This window comes from Triticum aestivum, chromosome 3A, assembly GCF_018294505.1.
Source record: "Triticum aestivum cultivar Chinese Spring chromosome 3A, IWGSC CS RefSeq v2.1, whole genome shotgun sequence".
NCBI classification, from domain to species: Eukaryota; Viridiplantae; Streptophyta; class Magnoliopsida; order Poales; family Poaceae; genus Triticum; species Triticum aestivum.
Window position 1 is genome coordinate 601,681,640 of NC_057800.1, and position 19,926 is coordinate 601,701,565.

Genomic DNA, 19,926 nt, shown 5'->3' on the forward strand with positions numbered 1-19,926 from the left:
TTAGCAACATCTAGATTTTTATTTCTTTCAATCCCACTTTCATCAATTTCATCATTAAGATCTAAATACTCCGAATTTTTAGAACGCCTTCTAGGTAAAGGAAGATCATATTCAGTTTCATCAAGATTCATATTGCAAAATAAAGATTTAATAGGAGACACATCAATAACTTTTAGATCTTCATCTTGATTTTCATAGGTATTGGAAGAACACGCTTTAATAAAGGCATCTTTGGAAGCACGCATCCTAGCGGTTCTTTCCTTGCACTCATCAATGGAAATTCTCATGGCTTTGAGAGACTCATTGATATCATGCTTAGGAGGAATAGATCTAAGCTTTAAAGAATCAACCTCAAGAGAAATTCTATCAACGTTTCTAGCCAAATCATCAACTTTAAGCAATTTCTCCTCAAGCAAAGCATTAAAATTCTTTTGTGAATTCATAAACTCTTTAACACTATTCTCAAATTCAGAGGGCATCTTATTATAATTTCCATAAGAGTTTGTAGGAATTCCCATAATTATTAGAAGGATTACTAGGATATGGCCTAGGATTAAAATTCCCTCTATAAGCGTTGTTACCAAAATTATTCCTACCAACAAAATTCACATCCATAGATTCATTGTTATTCTCAATCAAAGTAGACAAAGGCATATCATTAGGATCAGAAGAAACACTCTTAGTAGCAAATAATTTCATAAGTTCATCCATCTTTCCACTCAACACATTAATTTCTTCTATCGCATGCACTTTTTTATTAGAAGATCTTTCAGTATGCCATTGAGAATAATTAACCATAATATTATCTAGGAGTTTAGTAGCATCTCCTAAAGTGATTTCCATAAAAGTGCCTCCCGCGGCCGAATCTAAAAGATTTCTAGAAGCAAAATTCAATCCGGCATAAAATTTTTGTATGATCATCCACAAATTCAAACCATGAGTAGGGCAATTACGTATCATTAATTTCATCTCTCCCAAGCTTGTGCAACATGTTCATGATCAAGTTGTTTAAAGTTCATAATATCGTTTCTAAGAGAGATGATCTTAGCGGGAGGAAAATACTTAGAGATAAAAGCATCTTTGCACTTGTTCCATGAATCAATATTATTCTTAGGCAAAGACGAAAACCAAGCTTTAGCACGATCTCTAAGCGAAAAAGGAAATAGCTTCAGTTTAACGACATCATTATTGACATCTTTTTTCTTTTTCATATCACATAAATCAACGAAGCTATTCAGATGAGTAGTGGCATCTTCACTAGGAAGGCCGACGAATTGATCTTTCATAACAAGATTCAACAAAGCAGTATTAATTTCACAAGATTCAGCATCGATAAGAGGAGCAATCGGAGTGCTAAGGAAATCATTATTTTTGGTATTGGTGAAGTCACACAATTTAGTAGTATCTTGAGCCATCGCGACAAGCAAGCAATCTAACACACAAGCAAACAAAAGCAAACGGGCAAAAAGAGGCAAATAGAGAGGGAGGATAGGGAGAGAGAGGGCGAATAAAACGGCAAGGGTGAAATGTGGGGAGAGGAAAACGAGAGGCAAATGGCAAATAATGTAATGCGAGAGATAGGGATTGTGATGGGTACTTGGTATGTTGACTTTTGCGTAGACTCCCCGGCAACGGCGCCAGAAATCCTTCTTGCTACGCCTTGAGCTTGCGTTGGTTTTCCCTGAAGAGGAAGGGATGATGCAGCAGAGTAGCATAAGTATTTCCCTCAGTTTTTGAGAACCAAGGTATCAATCCAGTAGGAGCCCACGGTCAAGTCCCTCGTACCTGCACAAAACGATAGCTACTCGCAACCAACGCGATTAGGGGTTGTCAATCCCTTCACGGTCACTTACGAGAGTAAGATCTGATAGATATAATATTTTTGGTATTTTTGGTATAAAGATGCAAAGTAAAAAAGTAAAAGCAAAGTAGATGGCAAAGCAAGATTAAAGTGATGGAGATTGATATGATGAGAATAGACCCGGCGGCCATAGGTTTCACTAGTGGCTTTTCTCAAGAGCATAAGTTTCTACGGTGGGTGAACAAATTACTGTTGAGCAATTGACAGAATTGAGCATAGTTATGAGAATATCTAGGCATGATCATGTATATAGGCATCACGTCCGTGACAAGTAGAACGAAACGATTCTGCATCTACTACTATAACTCCACTCATTAACCGCTATCTAGCATGCATCTAGAGTATTAAGTTAAAAACAGAGTAACGCCTTAAGCAAGATTACATGATATAGAGAGATAAATTCATGCAATATGAAATAAACCCCATCTTGTTATCCTCGATGGCAATGATACAATACGTGCCTTGCTGCCCCTTCTGTCACTGGGTAAGGACACCGCAAGATCGAACCCAAAGCTAAGCACTTCTCCCATGGCAAGAACTACCAATCTAGTTGGCCAAACCAAACGGATAATTCGAAGAGACTTACAAAGATAACCAATCATACATAAAAGAATTCAGAGAAGATTCAAATATTATTCATAGATAGACTTGATCATAAACCCACAATTCATCGGTCTCAACAAACACACCGCAAAAAGAAGATTACATCGAATAGATCTCCACAAGAGAGGGGGAGAACTTTGTAATGAGATTCAAAGAGAGAGAATAAGCCATCTAGCTACTAACTATGGGCTCGAAGGTCTGAGGTAAACTACTCACACTTCATCAGAGAGGCTAGGATGATGTAGAAGCCCTCCGTGATGACGGCCCTCTTCCGGCGGAGCTCCGGAGCAGGACCCAAGATGAGATCTCATGGATACAGAAAGTTGTGGCGGTGGAATTAGGTTTTTGGCTCCTATTCTGATCGTTTGGGGGTACGTGTGTATATATAGGAGGAAGAAGTACGCCGGAGGAGCAACAAGGGGCCCACGAGGTAGGGGGCGCGCCCCCCACCCTCGTGACCGCCTCTTTTGTTCCTTGGAGCAGGGTCCAAGTCTCCTGGATCACGTTCGGTGAGAAAATCACGTTCCTGAAGATTTTATTCCGTTTGGACTCCGTTTGATATTACGTTTCTTCGAAACACTGAAATAGGCAAAAAAACAGCAATTCTGGGCTGGGCCTCCGGTTAATAGGTTAGTCCCAAAAATAATATAAAAGTGGAAAATAAAGCCCAATATAGTCCAAAACAGTAGATAATATAGCATGGAGCAATCAAAAATTATAGATACGTTGGAGACGTATCAAGTGGAAGCAGAACTGCCCCAAGTATTTGGCGCATAAGAAGGATGGCAAAGTAAACAAAGGTATATTTGATATACATGTTATTGATGTGTACTTTACTAGTGTTTATAGCAACCCCTTAGTATTTGTTACTAGTTCAGTTGCTGAGATTAGTAACTCGAAACGGGAGTTGTAGAATGAACAGAGACTAGTTAAGGGTGAAGTGACGATGTGTGTTGGAAGTGGTTCCAAGATTGATATGATCATCATCGCACACTCCCTATACTTCTAAGATTAGTGTTGAACCTAAATAAATGTTATTTGGTGTTTGTGTTAAGCATGAATATGATTTGATCATGTTTATTGCAATACGATTATTCATTTAAAGTTAGAGAATAATTGTTGTTCTATTTAGATGAATAAAACCTTCAATGGTCATACACCCAAGGTGAATGGTTTATTGAATCTCGATCGTAGTGATACACATATTCATAATATTGAAGGCAAAAGATGCAAAGTTAATAATGATAGTGCAACTTATTTGTGGCGCTGCCATTTAGGTCATATTGGTGTAAAGCGCATGAAGAAAATCCATGCTGATGGGCTTTTGGAATCACTTGATTATGAATTAGTTGATGCTTGCGAACCATGCCTCATGGGCAAGATGACTAAGACTCCGTTCTCTGGAACAATGAAGCGAGCAACATACTTGTTGGAAATAATACACACTGATGTATGCAGTCCAATGAATATTGAGGCTCGCGGCGGGTATCGTTATTTTCTCACCTTCACAGATGACTTGAGCAGATATGGGTATATCTACTTAATGAAACATAAGTCTGAAACATTTCAAAAGTTCAAAGAATTTCAGAGTGAAGTGGAAAATCATCGTAACAAGAAAATAAAGTTTCTACGATCTGATCGTGGAGGAGAATATTTGAGTTACGAGTTTGGTCTACATTTGAAACAATGCGGAATAGTTTTGCAACTCACGCCACCCGGAACACCACAGCGTAATGGTGTGTCCGAACGTTGTAATCGTACTTTACTAGATATGGTGTGATCTATGATGTCTCTTACTGATTTACCGCTATCATTTTGGGGTTATGCTTTAGAGACGGCTGCATTCATGTTAAATAGGGCACCATCGAAATCCATTAAGACGACGCCTTATGAACTGTGGTTTGGCAAGAAACCAAAGTTGTCGTTTCTTAAAGTTTGGGGCTGCGATGCTTATGTGAAAAAGCTTCAACCTGATAAGCTCGAACCCAAATCAGAGAAATGTGTCTTCATAGGATACCCAAAGGAGACAGTTGGGTACACTTTCTATCACAAATCCGAAAGGCAAGACATTCATTGCTAAGAATGGATCCTTTCTAGAGAAGGAGTTTCTCTCGAAAGAAGTGAGTGGGAGGAAAGTAGAACTTGATCAGGTAATTGTACTTTCTCCCTTATTGGAAAGTAGTTCATCACAGAAATCTATTCCTGTGACTCCTACACCAATTAGTGAGGAAGCTAATGATGATGATCATGTAACTTCAGATCAAGTTACTATAACCTCGTGATATGTCTCCAACGTATCTATAATTTTTGATTGCTCCATGCTATATTATCTACTGTTTTGGATGTTTATGGGCTTGATTATACACTTTTATATTATTTTTGGGACTAACCTATTAACCCAGAGCTCAGTGCCAGTTTCTGGTTTTACCTTGTTTTAGGGTTTCGAAGAAAAGGAAAATCAAATGAAGTCCAATTGACCTGAAACTTCACGGAACCCATTTTTGGAAGGAAAGAAGCCCAGAAGACTTGAAGTGCACGTAAGGGAAGCTTCAAGGAGGCCACGAGGTAGGGGCGCGCGCCCACCCCCCTGGGCGTGCCCTCCACCCTCGTGGGCCCCTCGTGCCCCCCTGACGTACTTCTTCCACCTATCTATCTCCATATACCCTAAAAACATCCAGGAGCACAATAGATCGGGAGTTCCGCCGTCAGAAGCCTCCGTAGCCACCGAAAACCAATCTAGACCTGTTTCGGCACCCTGCTGTAGGGGGAATCCCTCTCCGGTGATCATCTTCATCATCCCGATGCTCTCCATGACAAGGAGGGAGTAGTTCTCCCTTGGGGCTGAGGTATGTACCAGTAGCTATGTGTTTGATCTCTCTCTCTCTCTCTCTCTCTCGTGTTCTTGAGGTGGTACGATCTTGATGTATCATGAGCTTTGCTATTATAGTTGGATCTTATGATGTTTCTCCCCCTCTACTCTCTTATAATGGATTGAGGTTTCCCTTTGAAGTTATCTTATCGAATTGAGTCTTTAAGGATTTGAGAACACTTGATGTATGTCTTGCATGGGATACCTATGGTGACAATGGGGTATTCTATGATCCACTTGATGTACGTTTTGGTGATCAACTTGCGGGTTCCGTGACCTTGGGAATCTATGCATAGGGGTTAGCACATGTTTTCGTCTTGACTCTCCGGTAGAAACTTTGGGGCACTCTTTGAGGTTCTATGTGTTGGTTGAATAGATGAATCTGAGATTGTGTGATGCATATCGTATAATCATACCCACGGATACTTGAGGTGACATTGGAGTATCTAGGTGACATTAGGGTTTTGGTTGATTTGTGTCTTAAGGTGTTATTCTAGTACGAACTCTAGGGCTGTTTGTGACACTTATAGGAATAGCCCAACGGATTGATTGGAAAGAATAACTTTGAGGTGGTTTCGTACCCTACCATAATTTCTTCGTTCGTTCTCCGCTATTAGTGACTTTGGAGTGACTCTTTGTTGCATGTTGAGGGATAGTTATGTGATCCAATTATGTTATTATTGTTGAGAGAACTTGCACTAGTGAAAGTATGAACCCTAGGCCTTGTTTCAACACATTGCAATACCGTTTACGATCACTTTTACCATTAGTTACCTTGCTGTTTTTATATTTTCAGATTACAAAAACCATTATCTACTATCCATATACCACTTGTATCACCATCTCTTCGCAGAACTAGTGCACCTATACAATTTACCATTGTATTGGGTGTGTTGGGGACACAAGAGACTCTTTGTTATTTGGTTGCAGGGTTGCTTGAGAGAGACCATCTTCATCCTACGCCTCCTACGGATTGATAAACCTTAGGTCATCCACTTGAGGGAAATTTGCTACTGTCCTACAAACCTATGCACTTGGAGGCCCAACAACGTCTACTAGAAAAAGGTTGTGTAGTAGACATCACCTCGTAGGTCAACCAGAGTGAGATCCGCACGAGAGTGGTACGGTAATCCTGTTCTGGATGTCATGTTACTTGACCATGACGAACCTATGAACTATGAGGAAGCGATGATGAGCCCAGATTCCGCGAAATGGCTTGAGGCCATAAAATCTAAGATGGGATCCATGTATGAGAACAAAGTATGGACTTTGATTGACTTGCCTGATGATCGGTGAGTCATTAAGAATGAATGGATCTTCAAGAGGAAGACAGACGCTGATAGTAGTGTTACTATCTACAAAGCTCGAATTGTCGCAAAATGTTTTTGACAAAGTTCAAGGTGTTGACTACGATGAGATTTTTTCACTCATAGCGATGCTTAAAAGTCTGTCCAAATCATGTTAGCAGTTGCCGCATTTTATGAAATCTGGCAAATGGATGTCAAAACTGTATTCCTTCATGGATTTCTTAAAATAAGAGTTGTATATGATGCAACCAGAAGGTTTTGTCGACCCTAAAGGTGCTAAAAAAGTGAGCAAGCTCCAGTGATCCATCTATGGACTGGTGCAAGCATCTCAGAGTGGGAATATATGCTTTGATAAAGTGATCAAAGCATATGGTTTTATACAGACTTGCTGTGAAGACTGTTCTGTTTTTGACAGATTCTGTTTTCTATGTGTTGTTTACTTATTTTGATGAATCTATGGCTAGTAAAAGAGTTTATAAACCATAGATAAGTTGGAATACAGTAGGTTTAACACCAATATAAATAAAGAATGAGTTCATTACAGTACCTTGAAGTGGTGATTTATTTTCTTATACTAACGGAGCTTACGAGTTTTCTGTTAAGTTTTGTGTTGTGAAGTTTTCAAGTTTTGGGTAAGGATTCGATGGACTATGGAATAAGGAGTGGCAAGAGCCTAAGCTTGGGGATGCCGAAGGCACCCCAAGGTAATATTCAAGGACAACCAAAAGCCTAAGCTTGGGGATGCCACGGAAGGCATCCCCTCTTTCGTCTTCGTTCATCGGTAACTTTACTTAGAGCTATATTTTTATTCGCCACATGATATGTGTTTTGCTTGGACCGTCATTTCATTTTATTTAGTTTTGCTTGCTGTTTGAATAAAATACCAAGATCTGAAATTATTAAATGTTAGAGAGTCTTCACATAGTTGCATAATTATTTGACTACTCATTGAGCTTCACTTATATCTTTCGGAGTAGTTTGTCATTGGCTCTAGTGCTTCACTTATATCTTTTTAGAGCACGGTAGTGGTTTTATTTTGTAGAAATAGATGAACTCTCATGCTTCACTTAGATTATTTTGAGAGTCTTAAATAGCATGGTAATTTTCTTAAAATCCTAATATGCTAGGTATTCAAGATTAGTAAAATTTTCTTATGAGTGTTTTGAATACTAAGAGAAGTTTGATGCTTGATGGTTGCTTTGAGATATGGAGGTAATAATATCAAAGTCGTGCTAGTTGAGTAGTTATGAATTTGAGAAATGCTTGTGTTGAAGTTTGCAAGTCCCGTAGCATGCACGTATGGTAAACGTTATATAACAAATTTGAAACATGAGGTGTTATTTGATTGTCTTCCTTATGAGTGGCGGTCGGGGACGAGCGATGGTCTTTTCCTACCAATCTATCCCCCTAGGAGCATGCGCGTAGTACCGAGGTTTTTGATGACTTGTAGATTTTTGCAATAAGTATGTGAGTTCTTTATGACTAATGTTGAGTCTGTCGGCGTTCTGGGAACGGGGGTCCCCAGACTTGCCTGCCTGCGGCCTGCGGCGTGGCTCAAGTGGGGGACCAGCGCAACCCATCTTCATCAGCGCAAGCTCAAGACCCTCGCAAGGGGCCAAGCCTCGCGGGGCGGACGACAGGAAGCTTCCTCAGAGGCAGCCTCATCAGGCAGTCTCGTGAGGAGGCGGAGAGATCAATGCAAGGGTACCTTGAGAGGATCCCTTGATGTAAGCCATGACGATCAAGGCCAGGCGGGCGCCGGCCTGCGCAGGGTCCTTGTTTCCCCTTTGGTGCAGAGGGGGCAAGCACAGGCCAAGGCATCAGCCAAAGGTTGCCATTCCGGTGCAACGAGACCAAGACCAGCAGAGCGGCAGGACGGGGGTCACCGTGGAGCCCAAGATGGCGTCATCACCAGTGCTTTTGGCAGCCGAAGACCACCTTTGGTCAGGATAACTTGTACTAGATGTTCCCCTTTAAAATGGCCAATTGTTGGCGCCCTTCCCGCTCAATTATTCGGGGAGAGGCCCAGGGCCTCTATAAATAGAGCTAGCCTCCACAAAGGAAGGAGACAGAGAAGAGAGGGAGACGGGAAGACAGACATCTAGAAATCTGGTAGAACCCTAGCAGAGAGAGAGAGAGGTGACTGAACTCACCCTAGCAGTTCATCGCACCAGCTCAAGAACACCTCTCGCGAGGCTGTTCTTCCCTTGTACTGTTCATCATCATCCCCTTGAGGCAATCCACCACACCACACACTAGAGTAGGGTATTACACCACAACGGTGGCTCGAACCAGTATAAACCTCATGTCTCTTGTGTTGTTCATCATTTTCATCTTAGTTTGCATGAGAGGATCGGACGTAGATCGGTAGGGGAGAGATCTCCGCGCGCACCCCAGTGTTCGAACCTCAAGGGTCTGCCGGAACCCGAAATCCGACAGAGTCAATGGATTATATGCACTCTCACCCTTCCATCATTGCTAGCCTCTTCAGTACCGTGCATTGCCCTTTCTCACCTTGAGAGTTGGTGCAAACTTCACCGGTGCATCCAAACCCCGTGATATGATACGCTGTATCACACATAAACCTCCTTATATCTTCCTCAAAACAGCCACCATACCTACCTATTATGGCATTTCCATAGCCATTCCGAGATATATTGCCATGCAACTTTCCACCATTCCGTTTATCATGACACATTCATCATTGTCATATTGCTTTGCATGATCATGTAGTTGACATCGCATTTGTGGCAAAGCCACCGTTCATAATTTTTCATACATGTCACACTTGATTCATCGCAATCCCGGTACACCGCCAGAGGCATTCATATAGATTCATCTTTGTTCTAGTATCGAGTTGTAATCATTGAGTTGTAAATAAATAAAAGTGTGATGATCATCATTTTCTAGAGCATTGTCCCAAGTGAGGAATATAAAAAAAGAAAAGAAAAGGAGAAGGCCCAAAAAAAGAGAAGGCCCCCAAAAAGAGAAGGCCCAAAAAAATAAATGAAAAAATGAAAAAAATGAAAATGAGAGAAAAAGAGAGAAGGGACAATGCTACTATCCTTTGCCACACTCGTGCTTCAAAGTAGCACCATAATCTTCATGATAGAGAGTCTCTTGTTTTGTCACTTTCATATACTAGTGGGAAATTTTCATTATAGAACTTGGCTTGTATATTCCAACAATGGGCCTCCTCAAGTGCCCTAGGTCTTCGTGGGCAAGCAAGTTGGATGCACACCCACTTAGTTTCTTTTGTTGAGCTTGCATACATTTATAGCTCTAGTGCATCCGTTGCATGGCAATCCCTACTCCTCGCATTAACATCAATCGATGGGCATCTCCATAGCCCATTGATTAGCCTCGTTGATGTGAGACTTTCTCCCTTTTGTCTTCTCCACATAACCCCCATCATCATATTCTATTCCACCCATAGTGCTATGCCCATGGCTCGAACTCATGTATTGCATGAAAGTTCATAGGTTTGAGATTACTAAAGTATGAAACAATTGCTTGGCTTGTCATCCGGGTTGTGCATGATGAGAGCATTCTTGTGTGACGACAATGAAACATGACTAAACCATATGATTTTGAAGGGATGAACTTTCTTTGGCCATGTTATTTTGAGAAGACATAATTGCTTAGTTAGTATGCTTGAAGTATTATCATTTTTATGTCAATATGAACTTTTGTCTTGAATGTTTCGGATCTGAATATTCATGCCACAATTAAGAAGAATTACATTGAAATTATGCCAAGTAGCACTCCACATCAAAAATTCTGTTTTTATCATTTACCTACTCGTGGACGAGTAGGAATTAAGCTTGGGGATGTTGATACGTCTCCAACGTATCTATAATTTTTGATTGCTCCATGCTATATTATCTACTGTTTTGGATGTTTATATCATTTTTGGGACTAACCTATTAACCCAGAGCCCAGTGCCAGTTTCTGTTTTTACCTTGTTTTAGGGTTTCGAAGAAAAGGAAAATCAAACGAAGTCCAAATGACTTGAAACTTCACGGAACCCATTTTTGGAAGGAAAGAAGCCCAGAAGACTTGAAGTGCATGTAAGGGAAGCTTCGATTAGGCCACGAGGTAGGGGGCGCGCCCTCCACCCTCGTGGGCCCCCTGACGTACTTCTTCCGCCTATATATCTCCATATACCCTAAAAACATCCGGGAGCACAATAGATCGGGAGTTCCGCCGCCAAATGCCTCCGTAGCCATCGAAAACCAATCTAGACCCGTTCCGACACCCTGCCTGAGGGGGGAATCCCTCTCTGGTGGTCATCTTCATCATCCCGATGCTCTCCATGACGAGGAGGGAGTAGTTCTCCCTCGGGGCTGAGGGTATGTACCAGTAGCTATGTGTTTGATCTCTCTCTCTCTCTCGTGTTCTTGAGGTGGTACGATCTTGATGTATCGCAAGCTTTGCTATTATAGTTGGACCTTATGATGTTGCTCCCACTCTACTCTCTTGTAATGGATTGAGGTTTCCCTTTGAAGTTATCTTATCGGATTGAGTCTTTAAGAATTTGAGAACACTTGATGTATGTCTTGCATGGGATACCTGTGGTGACAATGGGGTATTCTATGATCCACTTGATGTATGTTTTGGTGATCAACTTGCAGGTTCCGTGAACTTGGGAATATATGCATAGGGGTTGGCGCACGTTTTCGTATTGACTCTCTGGTAGAAACTTTGGGGCACTCTTTGAGGTTCTATGTGTTGGTTGAATAGATGAATCTGAGATTGTGTGATGCATATCGTATAATCATACCCACGGATACTTGAGGTGACATTGGAGTATCTAGGTGACATTAGGGGTTTGGTTGATTTGTGTCTTAAGGTGTTATTCTAGTACGAACTCTAGGGCTGTTTGTGACACTTATAGGAATAGCCCAACGGATTGATTGGAAAGAATAACTTTGAGATGGTTTCGTACCCTACCATAATCTCTTCGTTCTTTCTCCGCTATTAGTGACTTTGGAGTGACTCTTTGTTGCATGTTGAGGGATAGTTATGTGATCCAATTATGTTATTATTCTTGAGAGTACTTGCACTAGTGAAAGTATGAACCCTAGGCCTTGTTTCAACGCATTGCAATACCGTTTACGCTCACTTTTACCATTAGTTACCTTGCTGTTTTTATATTTTCAGATTACAAAAACCATTATCTACTATCCATATACCACTTGCATCACCATCTCTTCGCAGAACTAGTGCACCTATACAATTTACCATTGTATTGGGTGTGTTGGGGACACAAGAGACTCTTTGTTATTTGGTTGCAGGGTTGCTTGAGAGAGACCATCTTCATCCTACGCCTCCTACGGATTGATAAACCTTAGGTCATCCACTTGAGGGAAATTTGCTACTGTCCTACAAACCTCTGCACTTGGAGGCCCAACGACGTCTACAAGAAGAAAGTTGTGTAGTAGACATCACCTCGTAGGTCAACCAGAGTGAGATCCCCACTAGAGTGGTACGGTAATCCTGTTCTGGATGTCATGTTACTTGACCATGACAAACCTACGAACTATGAGAAAGCGATGATGAGCCCAGATTCCGTGAAATGGCTTGAGGCCATGAAATCTGAGATGGGATCCGTGTATGAGAACAAAGTATGGACTTTGATTGACTTGCCTGATGATCGGTGAGTCATTAAGAATGAATGGATCTTCAAGAGGAAGACAGACACTGATAGTAGTGTTACTATCTACAAAGCTCGAATTGTCGCAAAATGTTTTTGACAAAGTTCAAGGTGTTGACTACGATGAGATTTTTTTCATTCGTATCAACGCTTAAAAGTCTGTCCAAATCATGTTAGCAGTTGCCACATTTTATGAAATCTGGCAAATGGATGTCAAAACTGTATTCCATCATGGATTTCTTAAAATAAGAGTTGTATATGATGCAACCAGAAGGTTTTGTCGATCCTAAATGTGCTAACAAAGTGAGCAAGCTCCAGCGATCCATCTATGGACTGGTGCAAGCATCTCGGAGTTGGAATATATGCTTTGATAAAGTGATCAAAGCATATGGTTTTATACAAACTTGCGGTGAAGCCTTTATTTACAAGAAAGTGAGTGGGAGCACTACATCATTTCTGATAAGTATATCTAAATAATGTAGAATTTTCTGGAAAGCATAAAGGAGTGTTTGAAGAGAGTTTTCAAAGAAAGACCTCGATGAAGCTGCTTACACATTAAGCATCAAGATCTATAGAGATAGATCAAGACGCTTGATAAGTTTTTTCAATGAGTACATGCCTTGACAAGATTTTGAAGTAGTTCAAAATGGAACAACCAAAGAAGGAGTTCTTGCCTGTGATGCAAGGTGTGAAGTTGAGTAAAGACTCAAAACCCGACCACAACAGAAAATAGAAAGAGAATGAAAAGTCATTCCCTATGCCTCAGTCATAGGTTCTATAAGGTATGCTATGCTGTCTACCAGTCCTATTGTATACCTTAGCATGATTCTGGCAAGGGAGTACAATAGTGATCTAGGAGTAGATCACTGGACAGCGGTCAAAAATATCTTTAGAGGACTAAGGAAATATTTCTCGGTTATGGAGGTGATAATAGAGTTCTTCATATAGAGTTACGTCGATGCAAGCTTTTTACATCAATCTAGATGACTCTAAGTCTCGATCTGGATACATACTGAAAGTGGGAGCAATTAGCTAGAGTAGCTCCGTGCAGAGCATTATAGACATAGAAATTTGCGAAATACATACAGATCGGAATGTTGCAGACCCGTAGACTAAACTTCTCTCACAAGCAAAACATGATCACTCTTTGGGTGTTAATCACATAGCAATGTGAACTAGATTATTGACTCTACTAAACCCTTTGGGTATTAGTCACATGGAGATGTGTACTAATCACATAAAGATGTGAACTAGATTATTGACTCTAGTGCAAGTGGGAGACTGAAGGAAATATGCCCTATAGGCAATAACAAAGTTATTATTTATTTCCTTATCTCATGATAAATGTTTATTATTCATGCTAGAATTGTATTAACCAGAAACTTAGTACATGTGTGAATACATAGACAAAAAGAGTGTCACTAGTATGCCTCTAATTGACTAGCTCGTTGAATCAAAGATGGTTAAGTTTCCTAGCCATAGACATGAGTTGTCATTTGATTAACGGGGTCACATCATTAGAGAATGATGTGATTGACTTTACCCGTTCCGTTAGCTTAGCACGATGATCTTTCAGTTTGTTGATATTGCTTTCTTCATGACTTATACATGTTCCTATGACTATGAGATTATGCAACTCCCGAGTACCGGAGGAACACTTTGTGTGCTACCAAACGTCACAACATAACTGGGTGATTATAAAGGTGCTCTATAGGTGTCTCTGATGGTACTTGTTGAGTTGGCATAGATCGAGATTAGGATTTGTCACTCCGATTGTCAGAGAGGTATCTCTAGGCCCTCTCGGTAATGCACATCACTACAAGTCTTGTAAGCAATGTGACTAATGAGTTAGTTACGGGATGATGCATTGCGGAATGAGTAAAGAGACTTGCCAATAACGAGATTGAACTAGGTATTGAGATACCGACGATCGAATCTTGGGCAAGTAACATACCGATGACTAAGGGAACAACATATGTTGTTATGCGGTTTGACCGATAAACATATTCGTAGAATATGTAGGAACAAATATGAGCATCCAGGTTCCGCTATTGCTTATTGACCGGAGACATGTCTCGGTCATGTCTACATAGTTCTCGAACCCGTAGGGTCCGCACGCTTAAAGTTCTGTGACGATCAGTATTATGAGTTTTTCTGTTTTGATGTACCGAAGGTAGTTCGGAGTCCCGGATATGATCATGAACATGACGAGGAGTCTTGAAATGGTCGAGGCATAAAGATCGATATATTGGACGACTATGTTCGGACACCGGAAGTGTTTCGGGAGGTTTCGGACATATAACGAAGTACCGGGGGGTTACCGGAACCCCCCGGGTAGTATATTGGGCCTAATGGGCCTTAGTGGGAGAAGAGGAGGGGCAGCCAGGGCAGCCGCGCCCCCTCCCCCTCTAGTCCGAATTGGACAAGGATGGGGGGCCCCCTTTCCTTCTCTCCCTTCCTTCTCCTCTCCTACTCCTACTTGGAAGGGGGGAGTCCTACTCCCGGTGGGAGTAGGACTCCTCATGGGGCGCGCCATAGGAGGCCGACCCCCCCTCCTCCTCCACTCCTTTATATACGGGGATGGGGGCACCCCTTGGAGACACAACAATTGATGATTGATCTCTTAGCCATGTACGGTGCCCCCTCCACCATAATCCACCCCGGTCATATCGTAGCGGTGCTTAGGCGAAGCCCTGCGTCGGTAACTTCATCAACACCGTCACCATGCTCTCATGCTAACGAAGCTTTTCCCGGAAGATCTACTGGATCGTGTGTTCGCGGGACGTCACCGAGCTGAACGTGTTCTGAATGTGGAGGTGCCGTACGTTCAGTACTAAGGATCGGTTGATCGTGAAGACGTACGACTACATCAACTGCGTTGTCATAACGCTTCCGCTTACGGTCTACGAGGGTACATAGACGACACTCTCCCCTCTCATTGCTATGCATCACCATGATCTTGCGTGTGCGTAGGAAATTTTTGAAATTACTATGTTCCCCATCAGACCCCCCCCCCCCTCCCCCACTGTTGTCTCTGGTTTACGAGAAAAATGCGTGCGGATCGTCGAGCGGACCGATACAACAGTACTAAGTTTTGGCTCCCAGGCTCATGAACAGTTACTGTTCATGCCTGGATTTTCCCTTTTTGCCGCGTGCTCCCGGAACGTCGAGACATCGCCAAATTTTGCACCATCATCAAGCGTATCCACATCTTGCTTGCAAAAAAGATATTTTTTTCTATTTTCAATCGAGTTACTATTCACATGCTCATCTGAGTCCGGGCATTGAATTGGATATCCGTCCTTTAGTGACCTATTGATTGCAGGTTTCATTTGAAAAACCCCAACACCATTCACATTTGCTATTTTTTAAAATAATACATTTTTAATTAATTTTCATAAATATTACGCTGGATACAATATTTTCAAAAATAATATACCGTCGGCCCACTGCTGGCCGATTGGGCCTAGTCGGCCCACAACAGGCCGACTGGGCCTAGTCAGCCAATAGCCGGCCGACAGCCGGTCTGTCGGCCACGTGCCAGTCGCATATTCGCCAGGCCATGTAGCGAGGGGGCGCGAGGGGGTTGTCGGCGCGGTCTGTCACGGGGCGCCCCTATCGGCCCACTGTAGACCGATCGGTTAGCTACAGGCCGACAGGGTGCGGGCCCCACAGCGGGTGGCTCCTTCTCCTCTCTCCTTCTCCTTTCTCCTTCTTTTCTCCATACGCGCAACAGCTCCTCCTCTTTGCTCTTTCTTTCTCCTCTTTCTTGCAATAAATGCCTCCAATTTCTACACCAAAATGAGTCGTTTTTTGCGGATTTAGCACCGAGAATGGGTTCTACGTAGTTAGGGGAGTTTTCAATGTTACATTATCTTTGACATTTGACAGTGCTCCATTAAAAGCATTAGGTAATTGTTGAACACACACCACAATTTTAGGACGACGAGGAAGGGCATGACCGGGACAACTACTGACTGGCTAGTTAGACTAGAGTCGTATGTTATGGAATGGGAGACAACAAACACACATCTATGGCACAAGAATCATGATTTTGATCTCAACGAATTCAATCTCTATTTGCGTGCTACATGACCGGAACACGGTTACGCATCGTTGAGCACTCTCACCCAGAGGAGATACCTGACCCTACTTCGTCGGATATGTACCCGAGCTATGATTCTTCGGGCTCTAGGCAGTACGCGGTAAGATATATTTTCTTTAAGTAAAGTTGTCACATACTTTGACGTGCATACTTAATAATCGTCATGAAATTTTTTAGGCTCGCTTGACACACGAACTATACGACGACGTGACCACCTTTGGACAATCACTGTCGTCTGGACCTCTTCTTTAGCACCGGCCTGTGCTACAACCCTTCTTGGAACACATGCAGAGCAAGATACGGGCGGTCTACGAGGCTATCACGTGCACCCAGAGAAGCGACATTGTTCAGCACCACCACTAGCAGCAGCAGCCGCGTCCCTCCATGCACCGACATCAGCCACGTCCATGTCTAGCACATCAGTCGACGACCAGGCTACCCCCTCCTGACCAACCTGGCAGTTCGACATGGCAGCACCCACATCACTATGGTCCCACGTCGAACTTAGTGTTTTCTCCACAGCCACATCAACAGGGTCCCTCGTCGAGCTTCGTGTTTCAGCCAGAGCAGCTGTCACAGCCAGCAGGTATGTCTCTTCATATTTATCATATTTATTGTTTTCAATATTAATTGAGTCAACCTCATTCTTCATGACTTAACATTCCATCCTGCAAGAGCCTACGGATATCATGCATACGTGGGGCAGTGATTAACATCATGAGGACAACTGCTACCTCTTGAGCACTGCGTTGTATTTCCCCGAAGAGGAGAGGATGATGCAACAAAGTAGCGTAAGTATTTCCCTCAGTTTTTGAGAACCAAGGTATCAATCCAGTAGGAGGCTACGCGCGAGTCCCTCGTACCTACACAAAAACAATAGCTCAATGCAACCAACGCGCTTAGGGGTTGTCAATCCCTTCACGGTCACTTACGAAAGTGAGATCTGATAGAGATGATAAATAATATTTTTGGTATTTTTTGGTATAGAGATGCAAAGTAAAAAGTAAAAGCAAAGCAATAATAAAGTGATGGAGATTGATATGATGAGAAAGAGACCCGGGGGCCATAGGTTTCACTAGTGGCTTCTCTCAAGAGCATAAGTATTCTATGGTGGGTGAACAAATTATTGTTGAGCAATTGACATAATTGAGCATAGTTATGAGAATATCTAGGTATGATCATGTATATAGGCATCACGTCCGAGACAAGTAGATCGACTCCTGCCTGCATCTACTACTATTACTCCACTCATTGACCGCTATCCATCATGCATCTAGAGTATTAAGTTAAAAACAGAGTAACGCCTTAAGCAAGATGACATGATGTAGAGGGATAGTTTCATGCAATATGATAAAAACCCCATCTTGTTATCCTCGATGGCAATGATACAATACGTGCCTTGCTGCCCATTCTGTCACTGGGAAAGGACACCGCAAGATCGAACCCAAAGCTAAGCACTTCTCCCATGGCAAGAACAACCAATCTAGTAGGCCAAACCAAACTGATAATTCGAAGAGACTTGCAAAGATAACCAATTATACATAAAAGAATTCAGAGAAGATTCAAATATTATTCATAGATAGACTGGCTCATAAACCCACAATTCATCGGTCTCAACAAACACACCGCAAAAAGAAGATTACATCGAATAGATCTCCATGAGAGAGAGGGAGAGAACATTGTATTGAGATCCAAAAAGAGAGAAGAAGCCATCTAGCTACTAACTATGGACCTGTAGGTCTGAAGTAAACTACTCACACTTCATCGGAGGGGCTTGGATGATGATGTAGAAGCCCTCCGTGATCGATGCCCCCTCCGGCGGAGCTCCGGAACAGGCCCCAAGATGGGATCTCGTGGATACAGAAAGTTGCGGTGGTGGAATTAGGTTTTTGGCTCCGTATCTGATCGTTTGGGGTACGTGGATATATATAGGAGGAAGAAGTACGTCGGTGGAGCAACAGGGGGCCCACGAGGGTGGAGGGCGCGCCTAGGGGGGCAGGCGCACCCCCTACCTCGTGGCCTCCTGTTAATTGGCTTGATGTAGGGTCCAAGTCTCGTGAGTTGTATTCGGTGAGAAAATCACGTTCCCGAAGGTTTCATTCCGTTTGGACTCTGTTTGATATTCCTTTTCTTCGAAACCCTAAAACAGGCAAAAAAATAGCAATTCTGGGCTAGGCCTCCGGTTAATAGGTTAGTCCCAAAAATAATATAAAAGTGGATAATAAAGCCCAATATAGTCCAAAACAGTAGATAATATAGCATGGAGCAATCAACAATTATAGATACATTGGAGACGTATCAACAACATACATGCTTAGATGTTGCAGCACACCCAGTGGATGAACATGTTTTCGACTCCTCCACCTGGCCCCACACAGGATACACAGTATGACCAGGGTGAGTCTGAGATTCCTCCTCGTAACATTAGGGCACCCCACAGGTTGGGATGGATGACGCCTCTAGATCTGCCTGCGCGCCAGGGCAGACGTCGTCAGTGACGCTGCTATCTATCAGTAGAGACATGACCATCTACTTCTGTATGAGACTTATGTTTATTCTATGTATGAGACAAATGACTATGTACTTATGTATGAGACAAATGCCTACTCTATTTTAGTATTCTGTTATCCGAACTACAACATCATATTTAGATAGAACATAATGCTCCCATAATAAGACAGTGCAAACAACTAGATAGAACTACATCTAAATTAAACAATACGTACGACTTAACTTACAACATACAACATAAAAACTACATGAAGTCATCATCGTCATCCTCCATCGACGCAGAACTCTTGCCCTTCGACAATGAAGAACTCTTGCCCTTCGACGATGAAGAACTTTTGCTGTTTGACGATGCAGAACTCTTGCCCTTCGACGATGCAGAACACGGAAGTGGCGGCATGAAGATATCCTCTTCGTCCTCGCTGTCGTCAGTCCATAAAAATATGTTTTGCTTCAAACTCTAGGTATGTTTCACTCTTCAATTGTTGCTTCATCCATCTTCCCTGCATACTCAGAATTTCTTCCCGTATCACCTCAATGGTCCTGGAAGGCCACCCGCACCTACTTAATGCGTGATCCAGCTCATTCAGTAGGGTGTCGGTACTGATGAGCTTCTCGCACGGAACTAATATGCTGTCTATCTTGAAATCGGCGGCCAAATCCAGAAGACATTTGGACATACTAGGGTGAAAACTACGATCAAAAGGATATCCAGACATCTTGGTGAGACTACGAGACTACACTAGAATGCTTACCAACGTTAGTGCCGAGGGTGTTTTATAGGTTGAGAACACAAAGGAAGGCGAGAACTCGGCAGCGGGAAAATATGGTGGGAGATACTGGCGGGAACTAGAGAGCGGGAATATGGCGAGAACGAGTAAAGCAGGAAAATATGACGGGAAACAGAGAGCGGGAAAATATGGCGGGAACGAGCAAAGCGGAAAAATATGGCGGGAAGTAGCGGCAAAATATGCCGGGAACGAACAAAGCGGGAAAATATGACGGGAAATGGCGGCC